The following is an 8,281-nucleotide window of genomic DNA, read 5'->3' on the forward strand; positions in this document are numbered from 1 at the left end:
CCTTCACTGTTTTCCCTTCCCTTACTCTCCTTACTCCACTTCACTCATTCCGTATCATTTTCCGTCTGTCCTCTTACTTCTACACTCCCCTTCCCTTATTCTCTCTCTGTTAGCCTCATTCTCTCCATCTCTTTAGTCTCTCACTCTTCTTCTGTCACGCTCACTCCCTATAACTCAGCCATACTCCCACACTCACCTTCTTTCAGACCTTAACCTTTACTTTCCTTCCTGTCTCTTTCTTCTTTTGCTCCTTCACAGGTTTTTTAAATGCTAATTCCTAACTATAACGAGTGTGAAACCTATGGTTTTTTCAGTGAATTTCAAAGGTTTTTTAAATGCTAATTCCTAACTATAACGATTGTGAAACCTATGTTTTTTTTAGTGAATTTCAAAGGTTTTTTAAATGCTAATTCCTAACTATAACGTTTGTGAAACCTATGGTTTTTTCAGTGAATATATATATATATTCACTGAAAAAACCATAGGTTTCACACTCGTTATAGTTAGGAATTAGCATTTAAAAAACCTTTGAAATTCACTGAAAAAACCATAGGTTTCACACCAGTTATAGTTAGCTGAACATTTTACTCATACAAAACCATTGAAATTCGCACGTTATAGTTAGTTGGACTCACTATAACTCCCGCGCCCGCAATCCACTGCTGATGATGTCACATATTACATCATTCATGACATGGTCAGTGACATCACTGATGACATCACTGATGACATCTGAAATGACATCACTGATGACATCACTGATGACATCTCAAATGACATCACTGATGACATCACTGATGACATCATCCAGTGTCTGTGTGTTTCTGTAAAGTTTAAATTTGTTTTACATATTGAAGAATGAGTGGATGTATAAGTGTCTGGAAAAAGGATTTAGAAGGTGCGTGACTGACTGTATGAGTGAGTGATTACATGTGTCTTACTGAATGCATGGGTTAGTGACTAAACTGTCTGAATGTGTGCATCATTATGTCTGTTGTTGTGTAAGCTGCTGCATGTGTTGATCAGTGGCTATATGAGTGGCTATATGGGTTATTGATTGGTTGCCCAAGTATTTGTATGTGAGGCTGCGTGTGTGTGTGGGTGGCTAGGAGGTGTGTGACTCTGTGCATACATGTGTGAGCAGTTGATTCACTTGGTGTATGGGTTCAAGAGTGCATGTGAAAACAACTGTATGGGCGCTTGACTGTGTGCATGGGTGTGTTGGTGAGTGAATGGATATCTCAGTGCTACATGTCCAAGTAAGTACATATGTAAAACAGTGCTTGGGAGAGTTGGCATATGTAAATGACTATACATGGGAGCCTGTGATTGTGTAAGTGGCTGTATGGATCAATGTGTACTTGTATCAGTGATTGTAAAAGAGAGTAAGTATGTGTTAGTATATGTTTGAATAAGTAAGGTTTAGTGTGTATAACTATGTAGATGAGGAAATGGGAGTGTGATTGATTCTTTGCATAACTGACTAGGTGTGTGAGTAACTCCGTGGATGAGTGTCAGTGTGTGAGTGTCTGTATAGGTGTATGAGTGAATATGATAGTGTTCTATTGATGAGTGACTGTATGTATGAGCGATTGTATGGGTGAATGACTGGATGTGTGTGTAGACCTAGAAAACAGTGAGTGCGTATGTAGTTACTGGTATTGGTGTGTCAATAATTTCGGGAATGGTAGTTTGTATTTAACACTGGGTGTATCAAAGGTTAGATTAGAGTGTGAGGAGGTGCATCGTATTATCACATGGATGATGTCATCAGTGATGTCATTTGAGATGTCACCAGTGATGTCATCAGTGATGTCATTTGAGATGTCATCAGTGATGTCATCAGTGATGTCACTGACCATGTCATGAATGATGTAATATGTGACATCATCAGCAGTGAATTGCGGGCGCGCGAGCTATAGTGAGTCCAACTAAATATAACGTGGGAATTTCAATGGTTTTGTATGAGTAAAATGTTCAGCTAACTATAACTGGTGTGAAACCTATGTTTTTCAGTGAATTTCAAAGGTTTTTTTAAATGCTAATTCCTAACTATAACGAGTGTGAAACCTATGGTTTTTTCAGTGAATTTCAAAGGTTTTTTAAATGCTAATTCCTAACTATAACGAGTGTGAAACCTATGGTTTTTTCAGTGAATTTCAAAGGTTTTTTAAATGCTAATTCCTAACTATAACGATTATGAAACCTATGTTTTTTTAGTGAATTTCAAAGGTTTTTTAAATGCTAATTCCTAACTATAACGTTTGTGAAACCTATGGTTTTTCAGTGAATTCCATAGTTTTTTTAAAGCTAATTCCTTTGTATATCGACTTTGTAACCTACGATTTTTTTTTTATTAGCTGTTTTTTATAACTATTAATTATAATTATTATTATTTTTTTAATTATTTGTTTAATGTATTCTTTTTTTAAAATAATTTTTTCCTGGTGCGCTCAGGGTGCGCGCACCGGTAAGCTTACTGGTACCATTTTGTCTTGGAGCGCTCAGGGTGCGCGCACCGGTAAGCTCCCCCGCGAGCGCAGCGAGAGCGCTATTTCTGCGTTCGTAAAAAAAATATGTATGAAAACTAAATAATAATGCAAGACATTCAGTACCATACTTATAAAAGTAGTATTTTTGATTTTCAGAATAGAAATGATTTTGCATTTCCGTAAAGCTACCAAAACGTCACTCAGGCGCGCCGCGTAAGCGCCTCCGGAAGCACCCACGTTCGTGCTGCGCAAGCGCCCCCGGAAGCGCTCCGGTGCACGCAGCGTAAGCGCGTCAAGTCATGTGACTTTAAAATAACACTTTTCATTGGTTGCTATCAGTTTTTTTTTTACAAAGAATGAAATCCCCACTCATTTCCTTCACTTCTTCTTTCACTTTTGTGACTGTAAGACCTGTCTTTTTCCTGCTCAATCTTTTTTGGATTATCATGGCTGCTAGACCCACCAGTAGCAGTGAGGACTCAGATGGGTTCATAGAGGAAGAGGCTCCTCAGCCTAGAGTAAAGGAGCATTTCATATGGAAATTTTTCTCAATACCTGCAGACCAAAAAAAAGTAAATGCTCCAAAAGTGGAGTGCCAAATTTGTCAAACTGTCCCGTCATGGGGTGACCCTACCAGGAAATACTAATTTGGAAATTCGACCATGATTCGGCACGTTCAACGCAGGCACCCCCACAACTATGCCCGGGAGAGTGTCAGGGCTCTGGCACGAGAGGCTCCAAGGGATGGTGCCTCTACTTCAACTGGAGGAGCAACTGTATCGGTGAGGGGGTGACCAGAACAGCTGATTCCAAATATTCAGCCTGTTTTTCATGGCATCATAAGCAAATGTAAAGATTGTGATGAACAACTTTGTTATGGTGAACAAAGTATTATGAACATTGTCCGAGCAAGAGAGAACCACCGCTGCCGTCCCCAGCCCTAATTTTGATTCTTTTTTTTGCTCCTGTTGAGCAGTTTGACATTCCCTGTTTTTGTTTTTGTTGAGAAAAAAACGAAAAAAGAAGAAAAAAAAAGTTCTTTTTAGAACTACCTCCAATTCTCGAAAAAGAGCTGTATTCTTAAAAAAATCAAAAAGAGTAACTGAAGTGGAGTGCAGTGAGAGAGGAGAGGAAAATGAGTGAGAAAGCAAAGAAAGGCACGAGAGGGGAAGGGAAGTGAAGTAGGGGGACTGAAAGAAGGTGAGTGTGGGAGGTGAGTGAGGAGAAGGAGAGTGAACATGGGGAATGAGGATAGGTGAAGAAAATGGAGTAAGGGAACGGGTGTGTGGAAGAGTAAGAAAAGAGCAGTGATGTTTAGGAAAGAGTGGAGATACAGACCTGATAAAGGCAAGTGAGTGTGAGACAAGGTAAGTAAGGGAGTGAAAAGACAGAGAAAGTGAAAGAAAAAGTGAGAGTAGAAGACTGAGGGCCTCATTTATGAGGCCATGCGTCACTTTTACGCCACTGGTGCGTCACTTTTTGTGACGCACCAGTGGTGTAAAAAATGTGCCTTGTTCAGTCATATTTACAAAGTGTCGCATGTAGGTAGATGCGTCACTTTGTAAACCCCTGCGCCGCATTATACCTGCACCAGGTATAATGTATGCAAAGGGGGCGTATTGACGCAAGGAAGGGTCGTAGAAGTGACGCAGTGAATTCTATGAGATGAAATCTTGCACCTGACTCACAGCAGGCGTAAGACTGACGCAGGCCCTTTCACATGGGGCTTGCCCCATGTGAAAGGATGCATTGCTGGAGTTGCGTCACTTTTGTGACACACTCCAGCAATGCGTCACGTTTGCGCTTACAGATACGTCAGAAATACTGACGTATCTGTAACTCCTTGCGACATGATGCATCATACATTAAATATGACGCATCAGGAATGTCGCAAGGAGAGCGCACTGAGAAGTGACGCATTGCTGCTTTCACGCAGCGATGCGTCATTTCTCATAAATGAGGCCCTGAGTGAGGGAGTAAAGAAACATAAGTGAGGGAGTGTGCCTGTGTTATAGAGAGTGAGCTTGATAGAAGAGGAGTGACAGACTAAGGGGTCAGAGAGAATGAGGCTAAAAGAGAGAGAAAGAGGGAAGGGGAGTGTAGAACTAAGAGGACAAAGGGAGTAAGAGAAGGAGTTAGTGAAGTAGAGTAAGGAGAGTGAGGGAAGAGAAAAGAGTGAAGGAGCAAAAGAAGGAAAGAGACAGGAAGGAAAGTAAAGGTTAAGGTCTGAAAGAAGGTGAGTGTGGGAGTATGGCTGAGTTATAGGGAGTGTGCGTGATAGAAGAGGAGTGAGAGACTAAAGGGACGGAGAGAATGGGGTAACAGAGAGAGAGTGAGAGAAGGGGAGTGAGTAAGTTAGAGGACAGAGGGATTGAGAGAAGGAGTTACTGAAGTGCATTCCATATTTGTTCCATCTACTGTTTGAGAGTGACTTGTCTGAACTTTCGTATGCAGTGAACCATATACTGAAAAGTGGAACACATCTACAAAATGTTTCGGCAAGGGATTTTATGGATAAAGTGAAACTGCAAGACAGTGTTTTGGAATCTCAGCTAATTAATCTCATGGCATGTCAGCGTGGTACTAACGAGTATTGGTACCGTCGTCATGGGGAATTGAAATGTATGCTAAGAAACTTAGGAACTCCTACATGGTTCCTCACTCTTAGCTGTGCTGCCCTTACCGAAGTGGAATACTACATTTAGTGGTTAACCTGTCTTTTTATAGCATTTGAAGACTATTTTATGCCAATTTTAGTATTCAATAGTGTTCTTTTTGGGAAGGCTAGTGCATGAAGACTACTGATATGAGAGTGATACTTCTTGAATACTAACAGAATACTAAGCACATACTTATTTGTAATCACATAGTCTTCATTTACAATGCAGAACTTTTTGTGAATACAAACTATTTGAATACTACTGGACTATACCCAGACTACTACTAACATTCTATTCAAGCTGCATGCTGAATGGTAGATCGGTGCCTTATTTATTATACTATTTTTATGGCTTATTTATTATACTAATGTGGTGTTTTTGTAGTGTAGAGTAGTGTTTTAGGGTTTAGGGGAGTGCTGGGGTGTCGTGTAGGGTAGTGATTGAGTGTAGGGACCTGACTGGAAGTTGGGGAGGGTCGTGCTGGGGGTAATGTTTCAGGGTTTAGGGTAGTGGTGTGGTATTTGTGTAGTGGAGGGTAGTGTTTTTGGTTTTAGGGTAGTGCTTGGGGGTCGTGCAGGGTAGTGTTTGAGTGTGGGGACCGGACGGAAGGTCTGGGGAAGGTCATGCTGGGGGGGGGGTAGTGTTTTAGGGTTTAGGGTAGTGTTGTGGAGTTTGTGTAGTGTAGAGTAGTGTTTTAGGGTTTAGGGTAGTGCTGGGGGGTCGTGCAGGGTAGTGTTTGAGTGTAGGGATCGGCCTGGGTGTTTGGGGGTTGCGCTGGGGGTAGTGTTTTAGGGTTTAGGTTAGTGCTGGGGGGTCGTGCAGGGTAGTGTTTAAGTGTGGGGACTGGACTGGGGGTCGGGCAAGGGTTGTGCTGGGGGTAGTGTTTTAGGGTTTAGGGTAGTGTTGTGGTGTTTGTGTAGTGTACGGTAGTGTTTTAAAGTTTAGGATAGTGCTGGGGGTTTGTGCTGGATAGTGTTTGAGTGTGGGGACCGGACTGGGGGTCGGGGGAGGGTTGTGCTGGAGGTAGTGTTTTGGGGTTTAGGGTAGTGTTGTGGTGTTTGTGTCGTGTAGAGTAGTGTTTTAGGGTTTAGGGTAGTGTTGTGGTGTTTGTGCAGTGTAGGGTAGTGTTTTAGGGTTTAGGGTAGTGTTGTGGTGTTGTGTAGTGTAGGATAGTGTTTTAAAGTTTATGATCGTGCTGGGGGTCGTGCAGCGTAGTGTTTGATTGTGGGGACCGGACTGGGGGCCGGGGGAGGGTTGTGCAGGGGGTAGTGTTTTGGGGTTCAGGGTAGTGTTGTGGTGTTTGTGTAGTGTAGGATAGTGTTTTAAAGTTTATGATAGTGCTGGGGGTCGCGCAGGGTAGTGTTTGATTGTGGGGACCGGACTGGGGAACGGTCGTGCTGGGAGTAGTGTTTTTCAGGGGTTAGGGTAGTGTTGTGATGTTTGTGTAGTGTAGGGTAGTGTTTTAGGGTTTAGGGTAGTGCTGGGGGGTGGTGCAGGGTAGTGTTTGAGTGTGGGACCGGACTAGGGGTCGGGGAGGGTCGTGCTGGCAACCCTATTTTATATTCATTTCGATGAAATGTCTCACACTATGGCAGTAAATCTAAAATACAAATGTAAGGTATAGGCAGAGCGGAGGTTCCAGGGGGTACTGGAACCTGAATATAAAATGAAGCCTCGGTAACCAGTTTACAAAGGTATGCAAATGGTCTTTAGAGACCTGTGAAAAATGTGGGCGTGCCGGAGATAAGACTCCAGACACTGCCCAGCCGGGCCCACAGCTGCACATGAGACACACAGGGCGGGTGAATAATTGACCTTCATAAAGAGAACAGAACAGTCGTGTATAAATTCAAAATTATTTTTTTTTCAGTTTTGTATAGCACAAAGTCAACCCAACGGTATTTAAGGGATTTACAATAGCACTGGTAACTCATGAACACGTTCATTTTTGTATACACGGCATGATTAGGTAATTTGCCCAAAATCACAGGATGTTGATTTGAGACTGGAAACCTAGACCCTTCCCGTTTTGCCACACCCTCCTTATTGTATAAGTATTGTAAGCAGCCGCGCACCATTGAACATTATAATACACCTTTGCACCCCTCTAAAGTCAGGCCTTCTCATTTCCAGATTCCGAGCCGACAATCTTCTATTATTCTTTTAAATGATAAGTTCAGATTTTCGCTACGTTTGAATAAATTAGATGTACTGTCTTCTTGTTACTCTCATGTGCTCAATAAAGTTTGTTTAAATAAACTGGATAAGGGCTATACAGCAATCAAACTTGTAGCCCTGTCTCCGCCTCCCGGGTGGTTTCGGCCAATCAGTCACTGCAATTTGTGTCCAAACAAGCATCACTGGCTAGCTGACAGCTCATTGGCCTTTGTTCTACATGGATCTGAAAACGAGGGAAATTTGAAGCTGCGAGCATGAAACCGGAGGAATTATATTCTTATTCTCTTTGTATATCTTTTGAGATAGAAACAAAGAAATGTGCAGGTTTTAAATCAAGTACATCCAGCAGGATGGGAATTGGTGTAGGAGAGATGGGAGAGACGCGATGGCCGAGGTAAAAGGTACGCCTGAGCGTTCCGCAGCAGTCACACTGCAGTATGCACAAAATTCAGATTAGCCCCGTTTCCAATCTGGGCCATTACGGGAGTGCTGATTGACGATTAAAGAATGCCTCATCCTCATGTTACTGCCTGTGCAATCGTCATGTAGAGATGGCTTTGCCAGGTCATCATCACTTTTCACTATAGGTGGTGGCAATGTATTATACAAAACCATTCCTTTGCATTTACCCCTTGTCGCCTTCCCATAGGCCCGCCGTGCACCATACTTACTTTGGTCTGTACTGCGAGTTTGTGCTGGTGGCGCTGGTTCGGCGCAGGATGTTTTCCCTACCTGCACCTGTCCCCTTCAGCCCATCTGGACTTAATCAACCAGCAGGGGCAGAGGGATTTGAATTTCACCCTTACCAGTGAAGCCCTCCAGCCAAGTCGTGTGTCCCTCTCTGGAGAAGAGGCGGGCTGTGACTGCATCCCTAACCTGAGTTGGGAGGGGGATAACACAGCAAAGAGGCTGCCTGCCGTGGCGCCACCAGCCCTGAACGGACCTCAGAGA

Source organism: Lissotriton helveticus, chromosome 2_1 (genome assembly GCF_964261635.1).
Source record: "Lissotriton helveticus chromosome 2_1, aLisHel1.1, whole genome shotgun sequence".
Taxonomy (NCBI): Eukaryota; Metazoa; Chordata; class Amphibia; order Caudata; family Salamandridae; genus Lissotriton; species Lissotriton helveticus.